At 39.1% G+C, this 24137-nt stretch overlaps 1 protein-coding gene and 1 long non-coding RNA gene across 2 annotated transcripts in view; one reads left to right on the top strand and one right to left on the bottom strand.

Annotated features, from left to right (window-relative positions):
* The window catches only part of PDE4B (phosphodiesterase 4B), a 650415-nt gene that overhangs the window by 151880 nt on the left and 474398 nt on the right, over positions 1-24137 (top strand). The gene's annotated exons all lie outside the window — the stretch shown is intronic.
* LOC129655311 (uncharacterized) lies at positions 798-23931 on the bottom strand. Its single transcript, XR_008715879.1, has 3 exons — positions 22060-23931; positions 18522-18643; positions 798-1508 (listed from the first exon to the last, which is right to left on the bottom strand). It is a non-coding gene; the product is annotated as an uncharacterized LOC129655311 (long non-coding RNA).

Here is a 24137-nt window from a genome sequence, read left to right as displayed (position 1 = left end):
TGGCTTAGGTAAGCGATTCACCCCTCAACTCACGCTCAGGTTTCTCCCACTACTTCATGTTGACAGTGAAAGAGATTGAATTCAGTGCTTCACTCTAAAAAGTTATTGATTTGATATTCAAACTTCTTCATCCCTACCCTGTCCACTTCATATATTTGATTTAGTCTAGACTACTGTGATGGTTAATTTTATGTGTCAGCTTTACTGGTCTAAGGGATGCCCAGATAGCCGGTAAAACATTATTTCTGGATGTGCCTGTGAGGTCATTTCTGGAAGAGATTAACATTTGAATCAGGAAAGAAGATGACCCTCACCAATGTAGATGGGTATCATCCAATCCCTTGAGGGTCTGAATAGAACAAAAAAGGCAGAAGAACGAATTTCTTTGTTTAAGCTGAAACATCAGCACTCCTGGCTCTTGGGCTTATGGACCAAGACCAGGACTTGGCTGGATCACACTACTGGTATTACTGCTTCTCCAACTTGCAGATGGCAGGTGTACTATTTTCTAACCCTCATAATGGTGTGAGCCAATTTTTATAATAAATGTCCATATTTTATATATGTATAAAATATACACATATATAATATATCCATATATGTATGTCTACGTATGTTCTGTTTCTCTAAAAATTTTGACTATACAGCTACCTTAAGTAAAATACAAAATGCTATATGAGGTCTAAATTTTATTATTGCGTTTATTATTTTTTGCTCTTTGCATCTGAGCAATAATTTAATGCCTTATGTCTGAGAATCTTCATCTCAACAGAACTGTGGAGTAGATCCCAGAAGATTCGAGTCCCTTTTAGAAGACTGAGGAGGGAGCATTTGCTTTAGTGTGGTAGCACAGTGCATTCACATAACACATTTTCCTCTGAGGAGCTCAAGGCAAAGACGGCGGGTTACTATCTGCATTACCTGCCAGTGGCAGATATGAAAGATGGCATCTTAACCTTTGAAGAAGAGAAAACATGTCCACAAGAATCTTTTTTGTTGCAAGAACAAATTGCTGAAGTAGATTGTCCGTGATTGCTAATGGTTGAACTCTTTGAACCAGCATTGTTTATTCCTGAACCTGGACTGTATCTTTTGAGGTTAACAGCACTTTAGGAGTCAGGCTTGAATTTTTGTCCCAGGTTTGCCATGGGACAATTTTTGTCCCAGGCTCTTGGCTTTGAGAAAACTCCCTGAGCCTCCAGAGAAGGCAATGGCAACCCACTCCAGTACTCTTGCCTGGAAAATCCCATGGATGGAGGGAGGAGCCTGGTAGGCTGCAGTCCATGGGGTCACTGAGGGTCGGACACAACTGAGGAACTTCACTTTCACTTTTCACTTTCATGCATTGGAAAAGGAAATGGCAACCCACTCCAGTGTTCTTGCCTGGAGAATCCCAAGGGCGGGGGAGCCTGGTGGGCTGCCGTCTATGGGGTCGCACAGAGTTGGACACGACTGAAGTGACTTAGCAGCAGCAGCAGCAGCAGCAGCCTGAGCCTCAGATTCTTCATCTGTGAAAGAAAAATAAGAATAATATAAACTTCTTGGAATTATTAAATAGATAAAGTAATGTGTGTATATGTATATATGTATGTAGGCAAGTGTATATATTTTTTTTTGGTACACATACCCATTCAGTGTACTCTGCTCTGTGATAAGGGCACCAGTCTGTAACTCAGAGTAGTCTGCAATTCTGAGCAGTGCCCATTGAGACCACTGGGTGTCTCTAGAAAGCTTGAATTTTAAGAGTAAGAAAAAAGATGCTTGTGAACATGTTTTAGAAACTGTAAAGCTTTGTAAAAAATAAGATTGTAATGGTTCCTTCGCTGAACTCAACTTCTATTAATACTTGATATATACCTATGCTTTTGCATCTATCTAGTTAGTTCAAATCTAAACATTTACAGAGAATCTGATATATACTAGGGAAACGTTCATTCACTTTACAATGTGTGCTGCTCTAGGGACTGTATATTCAGCAGTGTACAAAGTGGACTAATCTTTTGCCTCTGGAGCTTATATTTGTAAGGGTGACAGTGAGCAGGCACATACACATATGTACAATGGTAGAATGTTTGGTAATAATATGAAGGAAAAAATGCAGCTTGGTAAAATAGAGAATCATAGTGGATGCCATTTTAGATATTAGACCTTAAAAGTCATCTTTGAGAGGATTAAAACTGAGCAGAAAAACCTGAATTAAATAAAAGAATGAGCCACATATATACCCAGAAAAAGTGAGCACTTATTAGAGAGAACAAAAAGTAAAAGGCCTTAAAAGCGAGATGTGTGGTTATTGTGTTTGAGAAACAGCAAAGAACTGTGGGCAAACCATGCACATTGATAAGGTTTTCTATATAATTCATTGTCTTTTGGGGAGACAATATCTATTATAATATTATACCTTTATAGCTCCTTTCTGTAAGTGTATTCACCTAAATATTATATTACAATAATTAGTACTTACTGAGTACTCATTATGTTCTGAGTTAGTCCTTACAACCCTACCATGTGAATATAATTGCCCCCTATTATTCAGAGACTCTAAAGAGCTTCTTAAGGTAACATATCCAGGAAGTTGGTGAGGCAACACTTGGCCTTGTTTGAAAGTGCAGTAACTCAGTGGGAAGACAGATGAGTAAAAAATAATGAAGTGATAGGAGCAATGGAAAGTTACCAAGAGCAGGTGACATGTGACTTGGAGGATGAGGCTGGATTCTTAAAGGAGGAGAAGATGGGGATGAGAGTGGAGAGAGAATCTCCTGGTAGAAAACAAAGCAATGGGGGCTTCAAAGAGCATGGTTTATGGAGGAAATAACACACAGTTGAGTGTAGCTGAAGAATCTGTAGCACTAAGTGTAATAGATATGCTGTGGTGCCTGCAAGTGCCAGGAGGGAAAGTCTTCTAGCGCTATTAGGAGGAGATGGAACCCTGACCCAAAGGCAGCAGAGTCTCTGGTATTACCAAATCAGGAAAGGAGTACGTCAAGGCTATATGCTGTCACCCTGCTTATTTAACTTATAGGCAGAGTACAACATGTGAAATGCCAGGCTGGATGAATCACAAGCTGGAATCAAGATGGCTGGGAGAAATATCAAAAACCTCAGATATGCAGATGACACCACTTTTATGGCAGAAAGCAAAGAGGAACTAAAGATCCTCTTGATGAAGGTGGAAGAGTGAAAAAGCTGGCTTGAAACTCAACATTCAAAAAACTAAGATCATGGCATCTGGTTCCATCACTTCATGGCAAATAGATGGGGGGAAAGTGGAAACAGTGACAGACATTATTTTCTTGGGCTCCAAAATCACTGCAGATGGTGACTGCAGCCATGAAATTAAAAGACGCTTGCTCCTTGTTTAAGACCAACTTAGACAACTTATTAAAAAGCAGAGACATTACTTTGCTGACAAAGGCCCATCTAGTTATACTATGGTTTTTCCAGTAGTCATGTATAATGTGAGAGTTGGATGATAAAGAAAGCTGAGCACTGAAGAATTGATGCTTTTGAACTGTGGTGTTGGAGAAGACTCTTGAGAGTCCCTTGGATAGCAAAGAGATCTAACCAGTCAATCCTAGAGGAAATTAGTCCTGAATATTCATTGGAAGAACTGATGGTGACGCTCCAGTACTTTGGCCGCCTGATGTGAAGAACTGACTCATTTGAAAAGACCCTGATGCTGGGAAAGATTGAAGGCAGGGGGAGAAGGGGATGACAGAGGATGAAATGGTTGAATGGCATCACTGACTCGATGAACAAGCTCTGGGAGTTGGTGAAGGACAGGGAAGGCTGGTATGCTGCAGTCTATGGGGTCAGAGTCAGATACGATTGAGCAACTAACTGAACTGAAACCTGATAAGGTAGCTGGCTGTAGAAAAAGTGCAGCAAGTGCAGAGATTAACAAAGATGGAACACCATGAGGTGTCTGAGGAAAAGAAGTGGGGACATCAGCTCTCTAGTTTCTGCTGCATTTACAGTTCTTAACTCTTTAGGGCTCATGGGGCAGTGTAGTTTCTGTCTTGATCCCAGAGATCTGTGTATCCTAAAATTAGGGGGATCATATGATCTGTTATTCAAACTGGCATATTTTTGAAAGTGAAAGTGGGTACTATTAATAATTGCAAGCATTAACTGGATGATGATAGATATGAACTGGGATGTAGGCAATGGTGGATGGAAGAACCACTTCTCTCCAGAAAATAACAGTGATGATTATGGGAGCAGCAGAATAAAATTTAATTTGTAGTGTTTGCCGATTTCCATGGTATAAATACTACCACCACAGTTGATTCTAAACTCCCAAGGCAAAATCAGCTGGTTGCAAATTCCTGAAGATTTAATAATCAGCTTCCTCAAGCTGTGACAAGTCAGCTCCAGCCGCCTGCTGGATGCACACTGCCCCATCTACAGTACTCTCTCCACCAGGTCCACTCTCCTTCATTTTCACTTAGGTTTTGTTGAGAGCATGTGATTCTCACAACTCCAAAAGTACTGATTAGAACAGTGGTGCATTTGGGTGTGAAACTAGTGGGAAGTCTGCTTCCCAGCCTCCCTTGTACCTCCTCCAAGGGACAGACTGCCTGCAGCCTCCTCTCACTCCCAGGTGCCTAGCACTGTGAGGAATATGCAGAAGCTGTCGGTAAATACTGATGATTAATGCTTCCGGGGTCATGCCTTGCCTCCCCTAGAGGAAGGTTGGTGGTATTAGGTGGTATTAGTCTTTCCGTCATGTCCAATTCTTTGTGACCCCATGGACATAGCCTACCAGGCCCCTCTGTCCTTGAAATTCTCCATGAATACTGGTGTGGGTAGCCATTCCCTTCTCCAGGGGATCTTCCTGACCCAGGGATCCAACCTGGGCCTCCTGAATTGCAGGCAGATTCTTTACCATCTGAGCCACTAGAGAAAGGTTGCCCAGCCGTGGTTTGCAATTTGCCTGTCAGCAGTGGGATAGCACCTTTGTGACAGGTTAGCTACGGAGGAGCCTGGTAGGCTGCAGTCCATGGGGTTGCTAAGAGTCGGACACGACTGAGCGACTTCACTTTCACTTTTCACTTTCATGCATTGGAGAAGGAAATGGCACCCCACTCCAGTGTTCTTGCCTGGAGAATCCCAGGGATGGGGGAGCCTGATGGGCTGCCCTCTATGGGGTCGCACAGAGTCGGACACGACTGAAGCGACTTAGCAGCAGCAGCCGCCAACAGCAGCTTCTCAGAGGATTCTGAGACCTGGGCTCTGACATTCTCCCCCAGGGCTGATTGCTATAAGCCCAACATCCTCTGTCAAACTGTAGCCTTCCATATACAGATGAAGTTTATTTATTCAGTGGGGGGAATGGTTATGGTTATAAGTTGCTCAGTGTGTCCTACTCTTTATGACCCCATGGCCTGCAGGCTGTCAGGCACCTCTGTCCCTGGGATTTTCCAGGCAAGGATACTGGAGTGGGTTGCCATTTTCTCTCCAGAGGATCTTCCTAACCCAGGGATCGAATCTGGGTCTCCCACATTGCAGGAAGACTCTACCATCTGAGCCACCAGGGGATCCTTATAGCCACGTGAGTACTAAGTGTCTGATCAGGGTTCCTCTTTAACTTGCTCATATTGGCCTGAGGCAACCGCTGTCACACTTATTCCTCAGTCTTCATTCTTCAAATAACACAATCCTTGCCTTCCAAAAAGCAGAGTCTCCAAGCTGCTCTGGAAATAAACTGGTTACCCAAGCTTATTAGATGAGCCTTGCTTGTGCAAACACATTCTTACTTGGACTTTATATTTTTCTCCCCCCCCTTTTTTATTCTTATTTCTGCTTGTATATAAAGACTTTTATACCTTTTTGAATAATAGTGAAATATCAGAAGAATTCAGTTTCTAACAGACTTCGTACAAGCAATTTTCCTTGTTTCTGAGAAATGAGAAGACTGGGAGACATTGCCTCTGGACATCCTAAATGTATTCATTAGTTCAATGGTTGATATTGCTGGGGAAGAATTTAGTCCAGGTCAGACACACATGTGCTCGTATATACACATGCTAATACACAGACACACAATTTCTGTTCCAACTGTTCTCAGCTGAAATGAAATTAGGTGAAATGACAGTTCTTCACTTTTCCTACCGCCATCCTTTTTAAGTGAATTGATTAAACAGATGTTTATTTAAGAAAGTCTTCCCAGTTTATGTGCCAGCCAATAAAATAATTATTTTCCAAGGTGAATTATATATATATAAATTAAGGTACAAAATCATACCTGTGTCCAAAGACTCTTAAGTATCAGCTTTCTGTACACATGCATCGAGTCAAGAGGTTAGCATTGACTGTTGCTGGTACTTTTGGTTGTGGCAAGAGTTGTTAACTTTCCTAACCTGTGCATGCATGTGTGCTAAGTCGCTTCAGTGATGGCTGACTCTTTGTGACCCTGTGGACAGTAGCCTGCCTGGTTCCTCTGTCCATGGGATTCTCCAGACAAGAATACTGGACTGGGTTACTGTGCCATCTTCCCGACCCAGGGATTGAGCCCATGTCTCTTCTGTCTCCTGCCTTGGCAGCTGATTTCCTTATGACTAGTGCCACCTGGGAAGCCCCTTATAACCTGAAGTGTTAGGAAATCAATTCACCACAAAATGCTATGGACCTACAATGTGTCCATTAATGTCTTTGATAATGTGAAATAATGACGTAAATCTAAATAACAGATGTTCATAAAGTGGTATATATGTGTATGTGTATATACATGTACATGTATGTATATAAAACTATTTGCTAAAGCAATTTTTACAATTGTGTATAAGAGTAAAAATTCTGCAGTCTAATAAATAAGGGTGATTTAATTTGCAGTCACTTAATGAATTGCTATCAGACCATTTAAAACTGTGTTGTAGAAGAATATTTGCTGCTGTGGAAAGATATTCAGAACATACTGCCAAGTGGTGAAAATAATCGACAAAACTTTATGGTAACATTTTTACCCATATGGTTATGGTGTTTCATGTGTGTGTGTGTTTCACAAGACTAGAAAAATGTATACCAACATGATCTGTGAACACTGATTATAGCTGGGTGGAATGATTAAACTGGTTTATGTCCTATTTCCATTTCTCACTGTGCTCTGTCTTTACTTCTTGAGCATGCTTCACTACTGAAGTTAAAGGAAAAGTTACTCTTAATGAACTCATTGAATTTTGAAGGAGGTAGAGTTACACACAGTTAACTATAAAGGGAGGCATGTATATGTACTGAATATGGACTAGTATATGTACTTAAATAGTATATGTACTATTTAGTACATGTATTAAACTTGTGGAGGTCTTCCCTGGTGACTCAGAATTGGCCTGCAATGCAGGAGATGCAAGAGATGTGGGTTTGATCCCTGGGTTGGGAAGATCCCCTGGAGAAGGAAATTGCAACCCACTCAGGTACTCTTGCCTGGGAAATCCGAAGGACAGAGGAGCCTGGCTGGCTATAGTCCATGGGGTCGCAAGAGTTGGACCTGACTTAGCCACTAAACCACCACACCACCACCAAACTTATGGAGTAGGGGCATGCTAGTAAGTCATTAAATTCCTGTCCTTCTGTTCAGGGTTACATTTTAGAAAGGTGATTAGGGTAACCTAGAGGAAAGGGTACACCTTAGGTGACATGAACTGATCCCTGCTTAAAGAGTTAAAGAATCTAACTTGTCCCCCTATGGAGCAAGGAGAACAAAGCTTTTACTGTACTATTAATTAGAATTCAGCTTTGCATAGTCTGTGGTTACAGACTTCAGTGAAATTGGTGCAGGATCCTATTCTCAAAGGGTTACAAAGCACATATTGTTGTCAGAGTAATTCTAGTACAGAAAGATGGTATCCTTGGAAAAAAGATAAAATACATTTTATATGGAGCAAACCACATTAGACAATTTCATAGTTTTAAATGTTAAACAGTAATGAACATTTCTAGGAATCTTGTCAACTTTTTAACTTAAAAACAAATGACTCTATTTTCCATAAATGCAAAACAACATATTTTAAACAGTTTATCTGATGGGAAACATTTGAACTGAAATATAACACTAAAATATAACACTGAAACATAACATTTGAACTGAAATAAACACCGTGATGGTTCCCAATGAATGGATCAAGGTAACCAAGAATAAATTTCTATAAAGCAAGCATCCTATCCTATTCAACTTCTCCCCATTGTGCTTGGCACAGTGCCTGACACATGATAGGCATTCACCCGAAGTATGCATATTTGATAGAGCTGGAAAATATACTTACTTGAATGTCTCTAGTCTGCTTACTGTTGAATAGAATAGCGTGATGGAAAGAATAATGGATTGAGAGACCAGTGACTTAAGTTTTAATCCCAGCTCTTCTGTTAACTCAGGATATGATTTCTCTTTGTGGCTTTATTTACCTGTTTGCTATAAAGGAGACTGCATAGATGAACTCCAATGGGAGTTTTCTCCATAATTATTAATAAGTACCTAAGGTTCTAAGGGATCCCACAAGGGTTTTTTCCTTTCTCTCCCTATCGCCCAAGCTCTTGTATTTGTTAATGTAGTCTATGTGCTTACTGAATGTTTTCTGTGTGTTAGGCATTGTGCTACATCATACACAATAGGCCTGTAAATAAGACACACACAGTCCTTGGCATTTGGGTCTCTTCCTCCAGTGAGAGAGTTGTGTGCCCTCCTACTCAACTGATTATATTTTGAAAAATTTTACTCATCGTTTAATGTACGATCTTATAGTTGTTTTCATACAGTCACCTAGTTGTGTCCAACTCTTTGTGGTCCCATGGACTGCAGCATGCCAGGCCTCCCTGTCCCTCACCATCTCCTGTAGTTTGCCCAAATTCATGTCCATTACATTGGTGATGCCATCCAGCCATCTCATCCTTTGACACCCTCTACTCCTGCCCTCAATCTTTCCCAACATCAGGGACTTTGCCAATGAGCCGTTTGTTCGTATCAGATGACGAAAACACTGGAGCTTCAGCTTCAGCATCAGTCCTTCAAATGAGTATTGACTCATTTGAATAAGGTTGATTTCCCTTAAGATTTACTGGTTTGATCTCCTTGCTGTCCTTGGGACTCTCAGAAGTCTTCTCCAGAGCCACAGTTTGAAGGTATCAGTTCTTTGATGTTCTGCCTTCTTTATGGTCCAGCTCTCACAACCGTACATGACCACTGGGAAGACCATAGCCTTGACTAACCAGACCTTTGTCAGCAAAGTAATGTCTCTGCTTTTCAACACACTAGGTTTGTCATAGATTTCCTGCCAAGAAGCAATCATCTTCTGATTTCATGGCTGTAGTCACCATCTGCAATGATTTTTAGAGCCCAAGAAGAGAAAATCTGTCACTACTTCCACCTTTCCCCCTTCTATTTGCCATGAAATAATGGTGCTGGATGGTGCTGGATGCCATGGTCTTAGTTTTTTTAATATTTAGTTTTAAACTAGCATTTTCACTCTCCTCCTTCACCCTCATCAAGGGGCTCTTTAATTCCTCTTCAATTGCTGCCATTACAATGGTATCATCTGCATATCTGAGATTGTTGATATTTCTCTCACCTATCTTGATTCTAGCTTGTAACTCATCCAGCCCGGCATTTCTCATGATGCGCCCAGCATATAAGCTAAACAAACAGGGTGACAGCAGATAGCCCTGTCGTACTGCTTTCTCAGTCTTGAACCAAGCTGTTGTTCCATACAGGTTTCTAACTGTTGCTTCTTGACCTGTATATGGATGTCTCAGGAGACAGGTAATATAGTCTGGTATTCCCATCTCTTTAAGAGCTTTCCACTGTTTGTTATGATCCATATAGTCAATGAAACAGAGGAGTCAATAGCATAGTCAATGAAACAGAGGTACGTGTTTTTCTGGAGTTCCCTAACTTTCTCTATGATCCCAGTGATTGTTGACAATTTGATCTCTGGTTCCTCTTCCTTTTCTAAACCCAGCTTGGACATCTGTACATTCTTAGTTCACATAATGCTGAAGCCTAGCATGCAAGATTTTTAAGCATGACCTTACTAGTATGCTTAAAAAGAGATGGGAATACCAGACCACCTGACTTGCCTCCTGATAAATCTGTATGCAGGTCAAGAAGCAACAGTTAGAACTGGACATGAAACAACAGACTGGTTCCAAATCAAGAAAGGAGTATGTCAAGGCTGTATTTTGTCACCCTGCTTATTTAACTTATATGCAGAGTACATCATGTGAAATGCTGGGCTGGATGAAGCACAAGCTGGAATCAAGATTGCCAGGAGAAATATCAATAATCTCAGATATGCAGATGACACCACCCTTATGGAGAAAACAAAGAAGTACTATGGAGCCTCTTGATGAAAGTGAAAGAGGAAAGTGAAAAAGCTGGCTTAAAACACAAAATTCAGAAAACTAAGATCATGGCATCCAGTCCCATCACTTCATGGTAAGTAGATGGGGAAACAATGTAAACCATGACAGACTTTATTTTTTTGGGCTCCCAAATCACTACAGATGGTGACTGCAGGCATGAAATTAAAAGACGCTTGCTCCTTGAAAGAAAAGTTATGGCCAACCTAGATACCATATTAAAAAGCAAAGACATTTACTTTTCCAGCAAAGGTCTGTCTAGTCAAAGCTATGGTTTTTCCAGTAGTCATGTATAGATGTGAGAGTTGGATGATAAAGAAAGTTGAGTGCTGAAGAACTGATGCTTTTGAACTGTGGTATTGGAGAAGACTCTTGAGAGTCCCTCGGACTGCAAGGAGATCCAACCAGTCCATCATAAAGGAGATCAATCCTGAGTATTCATTGGATGCTGAAGCTGAAACTCTAATACTTTGGCCCCCTGATGTGAAGAACTGACTCATATGAAAAGACCCTGATGGTGGAAAATATTGAAGGCGGGAGGAGAAGGGGATGACAGAGGATGAGATGGTTAGATGGCTTCAGCAACTCGATGGACATGAGTTTGAGCAAGCTCTGGGAGTTGGTGAAGGACAGGGAAGCCTGGTGTGCTGCAGTCATGGGGTTTCAAAGAGTTGGACATGACTGAGTGACTGAACTGAACTGAACTTACATGGGAGATGAGTGCAATTGTCTGACGCTTAGCATTCTTTGATACAACCCTTTTTGGGAATTCGGATGAAGATTGACCTTTTCCAGTCCCGTGGCCACTGCTGGGTCTTCCAGATTTGCTAAAATATTGAATGCAACACCTTGATGGCATCATCCTTCAGGGTTTTGAATGGTTCTACTAGAATTCTGTCACACCCACTAGCTTTATTAGCAGCAGTGCTTCCTAAGGCCCACTTGTCTTTGCTCTCCAGAATGTCTAGGTCTGGGTAGCTGACCACACCATCATAGTAATCCGGTTCATTAAGATCTTTTTTGTAGTTTTTTTTTGTGTATTCTTTCCATCTATTCTTAATCTCTTCATTGTCTACTAGGTCTCTACCATTTCTGTCCTTTATTGTGCCCATCTTTGAGTAAAATGATCTTATAGTAATCGGAAGTTATTGTTATTGGGGGGATTGTTTGTGATCGTAGAGCTCTCTGATAAGATAAATGAATTTGGAAAGATTTAACTCATAGATTATATTTGCTTGTTTATTGTTTGGACCAAAACAGTGACAAATTTAATGTTTTCCAGTTTTTAGTGACATAGTGAATATACTTCACATTACAGTTTTGATGTGTGTTTAAAATATGCAGTTTATGAATTATATTTTATAAATTGTCATATTTTCATTGTACCAGAGTAAACTGATACTTAAAAGGAATATTTCAATGACATAATGAAGGCATGGGAAAAGTGAAAGTGTTCATTGCTCAGTCATGTTTGTGACCCATAGACTGTAGCCTGCCTGGCTCCTCTATCCATGGGATTCTCCAGGGAAGAATATTGGAGTGGGTTGCCATTCCCTCCTCTAGGGAATCTTCCTAACTCAGGAATCAAACCCGGGTCTCCCGTATTGCAGGCAGATTCTTTACCATCTGAACCACTAGAGAAGCCCTCCGATTGTTATGTAATTATGATTCAAGCTACATACATTTTTCTTTTACTTTTAAGATTTTTCTTAGTGCAAAATATCTCTATACTTTTATAAAATGGATTATACTAGAATAATCATAGGCACATTTTGGCATAGCATAGATCTTTTTATTACATCAATCTCATAGAGAATGTACTGAAATAGTCTCTCTAGTTTTACTATATAAAACTTTCTCAGGGTAAGTCAGAATAAGCTGGTCATGTTGCTGTGACAAAGCCCCCAAACTCCCAGAGGCTTAAATCCTATAGATTTTCTTCTTGCTCATCCTACATATTTATCTTGGAAATGGATGAGCTGGACTGATCATAATCCTTCTGGGATGCAGGGTGACAGTCACCGCCACCTCAAATATTTTCATGGTAAGTGCAAGAGAATAAAGAGAGCTCTGGAAAGTCTCACCGTGGCAATGAATTATTTGTCTACATCCAGTTGCAAATCATTGGTCAGAATTAGTCACATGCTCCATCATCTCACAGGGGGCCAGAAAGTGTTATCCTACCATCTGCCTCAAAGGAAGACAGCTGGAATCCTTGGTGAATAACACCAATTACTACCATACATGGTGTGAAAGATTTGTTTTCAGGCATTAGCTTTCGTAATTGTCTTGGGAATCAATTAACTCTTGGTTATCCTAGTCACTTGTTCAGTTGAGAAACCATTTTTTCAAAAATATCAAAGCACTATCTTTTTAAAAAAGATATACTGTGTAATATACATTGCTAAAATTTATCAATATTTTTAAATGTTAGATTTATAGCAACATTTGCAGTGGTGTATATTTCTACATCTTGCCCATGGACATTAATCACTTTATTACTATGATTCTCCAAAGCATTAAAAAAGAAATAACTTTAGGTTATAGTAGAGGTTTTATTTCTTTAATGCTACTTTTCCCTTTTGTGTTTTTATTAGATGCTTTCAGGGTTTTGCTTTGAATTGCTATTTCATTATTATCCTTTGACAGTACTCTACTAGGGCTTGCTTATTTTCCATTGTAATGCAGTTCTGATCCAGAGTAGATAGGAGTTTGTCAGAAAACCATTTTAGACTCACAATACTTCTGAATATCAATCATGAAAGTCCACTTCATTGTTCAGCTTCCTTAGGTAAAATAGTAAACAATGTATGAATGGCTTTTACTTTGCATCTTCAAGCTAAAGCAGTTTTATATTCATTAACAATTTTATTCATTTTTATTTACTTACTCAAAAAATTTTCATTGTACTCCTAGTATAGTAGGCACTCAAACTGATTTAATTATATGAATATTATTAAGTATTTATGAGGAGTCACAGATAATTTTCTAAATAAGTTAGTTATAATTTGATTCATAAAGGTTCTATTCTTTTGTATGAAGCTGGCAATACATGCATAACAATTGAGCGTGCACTCTGAAAGACATGTCCAGTGGCAGGGGCTCCGCAGGAAGGGGTTCCTTCCTGTCATCCTTTGCAGAAGAGTGCTATATACATTTGAAAGATCAGGGGTCTTCCCAGGTGACACTAGTGGCAAGAACTCACCTGCCAATGCAGGAGACGTAAGAGATGCAGGTTTGATCCCTGGGTTGTAAAGATCCCCTGGAGGAGAGCATGGCAACACGCTCCCGTATTCTTGCCTGGAGAATCCCATGGACAAGAGGATCCTGGTGGATCCATGGGGTCGCAAAGAGTCAGACATGACTGAACTGACTATGCCCTCACACAGGCACCGATATGATGATATGTTGCCATTAAATGTTCTGGAACCCATACTTTATTCACTTAGTCAGACAAAAGTAACTCTATGTTTACACTATGCCTTACTTTTTGGTAGAAACTTAGAATATAAAGATCATTAAAATATCAACCATATTCTCATGGAGTTCACAGTAAACTGGGGGAAATAGATATATTAATGTATGATTAACAAGTGTATAGGGTAATAAGATTTAGGATAAAGGTACCAACTGAGTATCATACAATACCAAGAACTTGTGGAAAACCAACTTGGAAGCATTGGTAAGATCTTCCAAGACTGAGGTTATCAAGTGACATATACCAAAGTCTTGAGTGGAATTCAAGGAGCAGGGAAGGGGAGAGAACACTACAAACATAACCAGTGACATGAGTGATTGAATGCATGTGAAAACATGCAAAGCCCAAAGGCCGTGTACAGGGGTGTTGGCAGTAGATGAAGCTAAATGAATGCCCTGATCCAGGCAGAACAGGGGCTTGGCTTGGGTTTGTCTCAGCATAATATATTACTTTTTCAGGATAAGAAAAGAGAGGCATTACCTAAAGGGATTGGAATTTATCTGGGATCTTTGAAACTTACAAGGCAAGAGAGTGATGCAGTCAGGTTGATATATTCAGGGATATAAGTAATTGTAGTGGGAATAGAGAGAGAGAAATAGCGAGATCTAGAGCCACAGAAAACTTAAATCTTGGTTTCTTCAGCAGTTAATTTTCCAGTGACTAGATTCTAGGCTGTTGAGATAGGTGACTAATTCTTGTCCTTTAATTTATAATATTATGACTGTGTGCTTGGAAAACGGCAGCTGGTGCTTTAATAACTTGATTGCTTTTCCTACGTAAGACATTTCTATTAAATTCTCTTTCAAGTACCAATACATTTGTTAGAAAGCTGCATACATTTTAACAGCAATCATTGGCTTCCTCAGCTATGTAAATCTGTGTGTTGCTAAGTACTTATTTAACAGCTTCTATTAATAGAGCATAATAGGTATACTGGGGCAATTTCTCAGGGAATTATTTCATGAAGAGCCTCATGTGACTCAAATACAGGAACCCGTCAGTGAATAGATGTCAATGTGTAACCATCGATAGTTTGAAGAGTGATACATAGATGAAGTGAAATAAAAGTGCTGAGAATGATATTTATTTCAACTATTTCAAAAGTAGAATATAATAGTCCCTGAAAGTGTTCAGAGAGGATGCTGTTGTCAGCAGTATTAGCTATTTTTGACAAATCAAGAATAAAAATGAGGGAGAATGATTAGCACCAACATTGACTAACTCTAAATAATTGTCTCTAGAAGGCCTAAGTAGGTGTTTTGCTATATTCTTATATAACAATGTGTAATTTGAGAGATTTCAGAAATTAACATCATTATTAATGAAGCAAAGTAGGTCATGATCTCTTCTTCTTTTGGACTTTTCAATGCAATGTTTTGAATCTTATGAATATAAAAGCCTTTATCTATGTTACCAAGAAACATCCACTATTGTTGCTTCTCTCTGTTATGAAATCATACTATTTTTTTCCAGCCAGACTGGGTAGAGACTACGGTACAAAAACTTTGTTAAAGTACTATTACTGTGTATTTGTTGGACTTTTTGTTTCTTTTAAACTGATGTATTTGATTTTTAAGTTTCTGAGCATTTAGGTCCCTTGTACTTTCACATAAAATGTTTTGATGCTTACATTTTGTAGTCAGATTGCCAATTGTTTTACAAATCAGTTGGAAGGCTTCTCTGGTGGCTCATTGGTAAGGAATTGATGCTGGAGACGCAGTTCGATCCCCAGGTCAGAAAGATCCCCTGGAGAAGGAAATGACAACCCACTCTAATATTCTTGCCTGGAAAATTCCTTGGACAGTAGAACCTGGTGGGTCACAAAGAATCACACACAACTGAGTGACTGAGCACACACCTTCATTGCCACTTAGATGATCGGACTCCCCAAAACTTGAGAGATTATTCCTTCAAATTGTCTTCTGCGTGTATTTGTACAGTTCCCTAGAGGATCATATCATACCATATTACATGGAAGATTTTTTTTGTCATTTGGATTATGTGTTTATTATAGATCTTGAGATCTCAGGAAATCCATGTATCTTTACCTTTTAAGTTTTAGGTTTTTTTTCCTACAATATTTTATAGGTATTGATTTTTTAGGAAGAGATGTAGTAAAGTGTGATATTTTCCTGAAGAAGGGACAGTTTGTAATCTTCTAGGTCAGTCTTTCTGGGATCAAAGAAGGTTTGGCAAAAAAATTGTGATATTTTTCAATTGGTGAGCGTGAAATTGGGTAAGACAGAATCAGCCTGAAGGTCTGTAATATTTACAAAAAAATAGGTAAATATTTGATATACCCCAACTTACTATTTCTATTTCTGGACAATATTTTCAATTATTTCCCCTTGTTTAGTTGCAATTATACTATAACTACTTAGTCTTCTTACCTTTTCAGGGAAGAGAGGAGGTGATAACCTACTCTTTTTTTTTTTTTAACTTTACAATATTGTAATGGTTTTGCTATATATCGAAATGAATCCACCACAGGTATACATGTGTTCCCCATCCTAAACCCTCCTCCCTCCTTCCTCCCCATACCATCCCCCCGGGTCGTCCCTGTGCACCAGCCCCAAGCTTCCAGTATCGTACATCGATCTTTAGCTTCTCTAGGACCAAACACTTACTGAATGCCCATTTTGTGGCATAAAGGTGATTGTGACAAATTGTTGCCCTAGAGAATTTCTAGTCTGGTGATTATTTTGTCTTGTATGTTCTTTTGATTGTATTAAAGTAAAGTTCTAGGAGCAGAGTGTTCTTTTGGCTGGAAATCTATTCCTTCTGTTTTTATCAGGAAACCCCAGAGCTAGCTGGCTTTGAGCATTAGCTAATTGACAATATTGGAAAAAATATCAGCTCCAGAACCAAGACCTTTTCTCATTACTTGGAAACCACACAGAATTATTCCTTAATATAGTTCCCCTTCCATAGAACTAAACTGAAGGTGAATAGATGTCAGAGAAATGCTTTAATTCATAGATCATTATGAATGGATGTAGATTTACTTATATAAGTATTCAAACTCAGTGGCCATTTTATATTTATCTGTAGTAGATATGTATAAAATAATAAATATATACTATATTTTATAGAGTAATTGATTATTAGAGAAGACTTTCTATTTGGAGGAAGAACTTTGGAATGAGACAGCTAGATTTGAATTGAACTTTCAGGAATTACTAGTTTTCAGCTTTGAACCTTACTTCTCAGAACATGAGTTTCTTTAAGTGTACAATGGGAGATAAAAATATGTTTGTGAAAAGTTATTTTAATATCTGCAAAGCAACTAGAACACAGTAGACACTTCAGAATTGGTAGCTTTTTGCCTTTTGTTGTTAACTCATTTTGAATGAATATCTAAGTGCTATTATGAACAAAAGATTGCAAGGAGATATTAGGGGAGGGATGCAGAGAGAAAAAAAACAAGATGTGTCTTTGAAGGAGTTTCCCACAATTTGGGTGGGGAGACAGATGCATTCATCCATCAAAGAATTTGGAAATAATCTAATATAAGACATAAAAAATAATGCAAAATCTTTATAGGGAAGAAAAGTAGTTCTGGAATAATTTTTATGTCATAGAATGGAAATTCTGTATTATCACTGTCCTCTCTCCAAATCTCTATAAGAAATCTCTTCCCTGAATGTAGCTGTAATAAAATACTTTTTTTGGAAAAAGACTATTTTTCAAAGTAGTTTCAGGTTTACAACAAAACTGAAAGAGAGGTACAAAGATTTCTTCTACATCCCCTGCCCTTACACATACATAGCCTCCCTCAGTATCAGTCTCATTTGGAAACTGGTACACTGCTTTTTACCAAGGATGAACGTACATTGGCATATCATAATCACCCCCCCTTAAGGTTTACTCTTGGTGTTGTGCATTCTGTGCATTTGCACATCTGTAAAATGATGTATAACCCTCATTACAGTATCATGCAGAGTATTTTCACTCCTCTAAAAAACCTGTATTCTGCCTATTAATCTCTACCACCCACTCTACCTCTGGTAGCCACTGATCTTTTTATTATCTCCATAGTTTTACCTTTTTCCAGAATTTTGGATTCACACAGCACATAGCCTTTTCAGGTTGGCTTCTTTCACTTGGTAATATTCAAGGTTCCAATAAAATGCTTTGAGTAAAGTCAAATATGTTCTTGAGAACCATTATTAATTGTGTTACCAATAAGTGGTCCAATTGTAACAACAGGACTGTGCTTGTAATTATCATGTATTGCTTCAATTCTGTATTCTCTCCAATAGGCCCCAATCTTTAAAATCTTTAAGTCGGCTTGTTGTATAGGAAGTACTCAGATGTAGGCATAATTAGAGGTGCTCACTGTTGGCCACTGTACTGCTTAGGTACTTCATCCTGACCCATGGCAGACCTTACTAATTGATCACAGCATTCTTTCCCATTGAGTGCAGCCTCCCCATCTGGGTCTCCACATTTCAGGTAGTCACATCAATTGATATGGTTTGACACCTGCAATAACATCTGTGTGTTATCCTGACTTACGCATGTCTTGGGGCTTGAGAATGTCCCTGCTTACTATCTTAACTGAAGGCAGATTTCTCTAGCCTAGTAAATCTACATTTAGGAAATTGACCTATTATTTATTTCTGTGTTTCCCTTCTTTTCAACTCATATGCTTGAATTCCATGAGATCAACTCTGAAACTATCAGGAAATACCATGGTTCACAAACATCAGTGTGCATCGTAGTCATCTGAAGACTGGTTACAGCGCACTACAGGTCTCCCCATCAGGGTTTCTGATTCAAGGTAGCGATCTTTAGCAACAGGTCCAGGATACTCTTTAGGAAATAAAACCACAAATGATGCTGGTTATTGAGGTTATGGAACCACACTTGGAAAAACACTAGTGTAGTGAAAAGAACACAGAATAACATACAGAAAGACCTTAGGGCATCATTACTAGTGCTCTGACTTTGAATAAGTTTCCTAAGATATTTGGGCCTCAAATTATTTACCTATAAACTTTTCTATGTTATAAAGCCTATATCATGGAATTATGTTAAAGTGCTACATGAAATAATATTTTAAGCACTTAGTGAAAATAACCCCTTAACACGTTTATGTGCTTTTTTTTTTTTTTGTACTTTGTAATTGAAAAAAAAAAATCAGATTGAGCATGTTTTTGGATACTTTAGGAAAATAGAGACAGTCATGCATTGTCCTTGCTCTTTCTTCCATGAAATGTTATAAAGTCTAATCTTCACAGTCTCATTCAATGTTATTTTAAAGATAGTTTTGCTTTGCTTTGCAAATCTTGCCTTAGGCTCTGAGGACGAAGTTTTATTTAGGAAGGTGGACAAATGGTAACTTAGCAGGGAACTATGTATAAAAGCCAAGGAGCCACATGGAGGCTGGAATTTCCCTCTTTACAGGGAATACTTTAAAATGAGGGAGTTCCCTGGTGGTCCAGTGATTAAGAATCCACCTTCCAATGCAGGGGACATGGATTTGATCCCTGGAGGGGAACTAAAATCACATAGGCCTTGGGCATCTAAGCCCAAGAGCCACAATTACTGAGCCTGCACACTCTAGAGCCCCTGCTACTCATTAAGAGAAGCCTGTGCACCACAAAGAGATGCCCAGGTGCAGCACCAAAGACCCAGTGCAGCCAAAAAAAGTGAATTTGATCATGTCTGTAACAGTTTTTCAATCCTTCAAGGGAGTGTACTATCTAAATATATGTACCAGATTGCATCGCAAATGCAGTGCCATTTACAATTTAAATTATAATTTGTTAATTTACATGAATTACCCTGTAACATACTTGGTATGAACACTTACATCTTACAGGCAAGAAACTGAGAAACAGAAAGCTGAAGGAATTGCCTGATGATGATGAAGAAGTTGGTATATGTTAGATCTCTAAGCAAGACTCCTGCTAATTCACTCACTTAGGTCATTCTCTTACTTGATTGCTCTTCGGTTTACCAGGGGTTTAATTTGTTTCCAACAAGCGTTTTCACACACAGATTTTGTAAACATAGATTGCTATATGTTTTGTGCTTAGTAATCTTAATAAAAAACATCAAGATTACTCTTTAGGAAATGTAATGTTATCTATGGCAAAATAGTTCTTAATTATAATGCAGTGTTTCTGGATGGTATAAATGATAGCCTAGAATGGAAAGGAGGATTACTCTGCTTACTGTAAATCTCCTTGACAACAAGCTCAATGTTTTGAATACTGAATCATTTAGAATTTTATGCAAATTTAAGGGTCTTTCACCTTAGCATCTCTGGGTTTTTAGTAGGTGATTTTCAGAATCCCTTAAAATATTCTCTGTATTTATTTTGTCACCTAATTCAGTTATATTTGAAATGTTTCTCTAATTTTCATCATCATCATGACATTTCTCATAGCATTTATTGAGCTATGAGAAACTAAAAAACAAGTTCAAGAAATATTTTGATTACCAAAGTGAAGCTCATTATTGGAACTCCAGTCCAGAACAAGGGAAGTTATTCACACATCCTGGGTTTTCCCACCGAAGGGACATATATTCCTGCTTGGATAGTTCATATCCAACCCCCCACCTTCTCCTACCCCGCCACCCCCCGCTTATGCTTGCTTCTCATTTTGAAATGAAAAGAAACCCTCTCAGTGTATAGTATTCTGTACAGATTGCTTCTTGCCTTTGGCGGAGCTCCTGTTCTGTGAATCATGCTTTTGCATACAGTGTTACCATTGTGCGAACTGAATCCTGCTGGGTGGCGGTGGCACAGCTACTCTGATGGGAAGGTCACAAGTTCATGTCTGCTTTGCCTTGTGTCTAGCAAGAGGTGCTCCGGCTAAGCCAGATATGTTTGCAGTATTCCTCAGCATATTGAAGGTTTGACTTTCAGTGATACCCTTATTCAGTTCAGTTCAGTCGCTCAGGCGGTCCGACTCTTTGCGACCCCATGAATCACAGAACGCCAGGCCTCCCTGTCCATCACCAACTCCCGGACTTCACTCAAACTCATGTCCATCGAGTCGGTGATGCCATCCAGCCATCTCATCCTCTGTTGTCCCCTTCTTCTCCTGCCCCCAATCCCTCCCAGCATCAGAGTCTTCTCCAATGAGTCAACTCTTCCTATGAGGTGGCCGAAGTATTGGAGTTTCAGCTTTAGCATCATTCCTTCCAAAGAACACCCAGGACTGATTTCCTTTAGAATGGACTGGTTGGATATCCTTGCAGTTCAAGGGACTCTCAAGAGTCTTCTCCAACACCACAGTTCAAAAGCATCAGTTCTTCAACGCTCAGCTTTCTTCATAGTCCAACTCTCACATCCATACATAACCACTGGAAAAACCATAGTCTTGACTAGACGGACCTTTGTTGACAAAGTAATGTCTCTGCTTTTGAATATGCTATCTAGGTTGGTTATAACTTTCCTTCCAAGGAGTAAGCGTCTTTTAATTTCATGGCTGCAGTCACCATCTGCAGTGATTTTGGAGCCCCCAAAAATAACATCTGACACTGTTTCCACTGTTCCCCCATCTATTACCCATGAAGTGATGGGACCAGATGCCATGATCTTCATTTTCTGAATGTTGAGCTTTAAGCCAACTTTTTCACTCTCCACTTTCACTTTCATCAAGAGGCTTTTTAGTTCCTCTTCACTCTCTGCCATAAGGGTGGTGTCATCAGCATGTCTGAGGTTATTGATATTTCTCCCGGCAATCTTGATTCCAGCTTGTGCTTCCTCCAGTCCAGCGTTTCTCATGATGTACTCTGCATATAAGTTAAATAAGCAGGGTGACAATATATAGCCTTGACGTACTCCTTTTCCTAATTGGAACCAGTCTGTTGTTCCATGTCCAGTTCTAACTGTTGCTTCCTGACCTGTATATAGGTTTCTCAAGAGGCAGGTCAGGTGGTCTGGTATTCCCATCTCTTTCAGAACTTTGCACAGTTTATTATGATCCACACAGTCAAAGGCTTTGGCATAGTCAATAAAGAAGAAATAGATGTTTTTCTGGAACTCTCTTGCTTTTTCCATGATCCAGCAGATGTTGGCAATTTGATCTCTGGTTCCTCTGCCTTTTCTAAAACCAGCTTGAACATCTGGAAGTTCATGGTTCACGTATTGCTGAAGCCTGGCTTGGAGAATTTTGAGCATTACTTTACTAGTGTGTGAGATGAGTGCAATTGTGCAGTAGTTTGAGCATTTTGGGGCATTGCCTTTCTTTGGGATTGGAATGAAAACTGACCTTTTCCAGTCCTGTGGCCACTGCTGAGTTTTCCAAATTTGCTTGCATATTGAGTACAGCACTTTCACAGCATCATCTTCCAGGATTTGAAATAGCTCATGGTAATTCCATCACTTCCACTAGCTTTGTTTGTAGTGATGCTTTCTAAGGCCCACTTGACTTCACATTCCAGGATGTCTGGCTCTAGGTGAATGATAGCAAGAGGCATCAGAGGGCAGACACACAAACCATAATCACAGAAAACTAGTGAATCTAATCACACAGACCACAGCCTTGTCTAACTCAATCAAACTAAGCCATGCCTTGTGGGGCCACCCAAGATGGGCAGGTCATGGTGGAGAGGTCTGGAAGAATGTGGTCCACTGGAGAAGGGAAAGGCAAACCACTCATTGTTCTTGCCTTGAGTACCCATGAACAGTATGAAAAAAAAGGTCATTAGGAGTGGTTAATTCAAGATAAATCTTATTCTTGCATTTGCTCTGTCATTGTGAGCATGTCTTTCAGCATCTCCTTGCAGTGACCATAAGAATATTTTGCTTACAGACCTCACTGAGGTGACTGAGAAGGAGACAGATGGTGCTTAATTGGAGCACAGAGTAAATGCTCTTGCTAGTTAACTAAGTGACCTTTATTTATTAACGAGACATGTATTAAACTCCTGTTATATGCCAGGCAGTGTTTTGCGTGCTGGTGTCAGTATGGAAAATAAAACTAAAGGAATCTGTCCTCACTGATTATAGTGGGAGTGACAGACAACAACAAAGTCTGAGAGCCATGGATGCTGTTAGAAGAAGAAACTGTGGGAGGATGGGGTGCTCTCGCAGGAGAAGATGTATGACTAGGTCTCTGAAGGAAGCAGAGAGGGAACTATAGAAAGATCTAGAGAAAGTTTTCCAAGCAGAGGGAAAAGCAAATAGCCTCTCAGGTGAGTGTACCTCGGCAGGTGATGAGCTGTGTGTCAACTCAGCGTTTATTTGAAATAGAGATGTTTTGTTAATAAAGAGCATATATATCTACATAAAATACATTTGAAAATATTACATCAAGAAAGAAAAGAGCCATTGCCATTTTATAGATGTGGTATCAGGAAGGCATAAAATAACATTTTCTGTTATAAATCTTTTTCCCAGGGGAACCATCACAGGGTTAAAATGATATATTTCACACATAATGTACTGTAACTGCTTTTTTAACAACTGAAAATGTACAGAAAATGCTGTTTTGACTCTCTATCTTTAGTCCTCAGCTGTTGCTGTCACGATTCAGAAATTTGGATCCCTGCCTTAAAAGGCACATTTCCTTAGCTGTAAAAAATAATCTGATGGAATCTACAGCTGTAATCATAGCCTGTGATTTTAAAACACAAATCACCTGCTATAAAGGGGATAGGGCATTTCTTGTGTTTTTTATTTGATTTTCATTTATATTCTCAATATGGCTTACTTTGAGTTTGTTTATATTTTCATGAAATGAAATTTTCTTTGGCTTCTGTATTTGGCAAGTGGTACCCATTAATTTTAGTGGATACTGTACCAATTGAGTCCCAAAATGTGTCTAAAAATCTAGAAAACTGAAAAAAGAAATGGTGCTCAGCACAGTTTGGAAGGATGATTAAAGAATCCCTAGATTTTATTTTGGCAGCTGGTATGAAGCAACACCTTTGAGGACTGTCTGAGAGTGGACCTGCTTTCCAAAAAAGAGAAAAATTAGGAGAGGTTAAACAACAACAGCAGTATCATTAGGAATTTGGTCTTCCACTTCTAAAATTTCTAAATTACCAAAAATAAAATGAAAATATTGGTTATGGCTAATGTAGCACAAATGAAACAGTTTAAAATCTGAGTGTAGAATTTGCAAAATCAGTGCAGATTTCATACCAAAACAGTTCCTAGTAATAACTGCCAACCGAATGAAGTTTCTTGCCTGGGAGTCCCCAAAAAGTAACTCTCAAGAATGTTTATTAGAAGCTGAAATAGACTAGGGAGAGAATCATAGGAAGACAGTTCTATCTTTAATATTTAAGATCATAAAGAAAAGGAGGTATATAAGACAATTTTTTTAGTTTTTAACTGCACATG

This window comes from Bubalus kerabau, chromosome 6 (assembly GCF_029407905.1).
Source record: "Bubalus kerabau isolate K-KA32 ecotype Philippines breed swamp buffalo chromosome 6, PCC_UOA_SB_1v2, whole genome shotgun sequence".
NCBI lineage: Eukaryota > Metazoa > Chordata > Mammalia > Artiodactyla > Bovidae > Bubalus > Bubalus kerabau.
The sequence above is the reverse complement of the archived record's forward strand: the minus strand, read 5'-3'. Positions and strand labels throughout refer to the sequence as shown.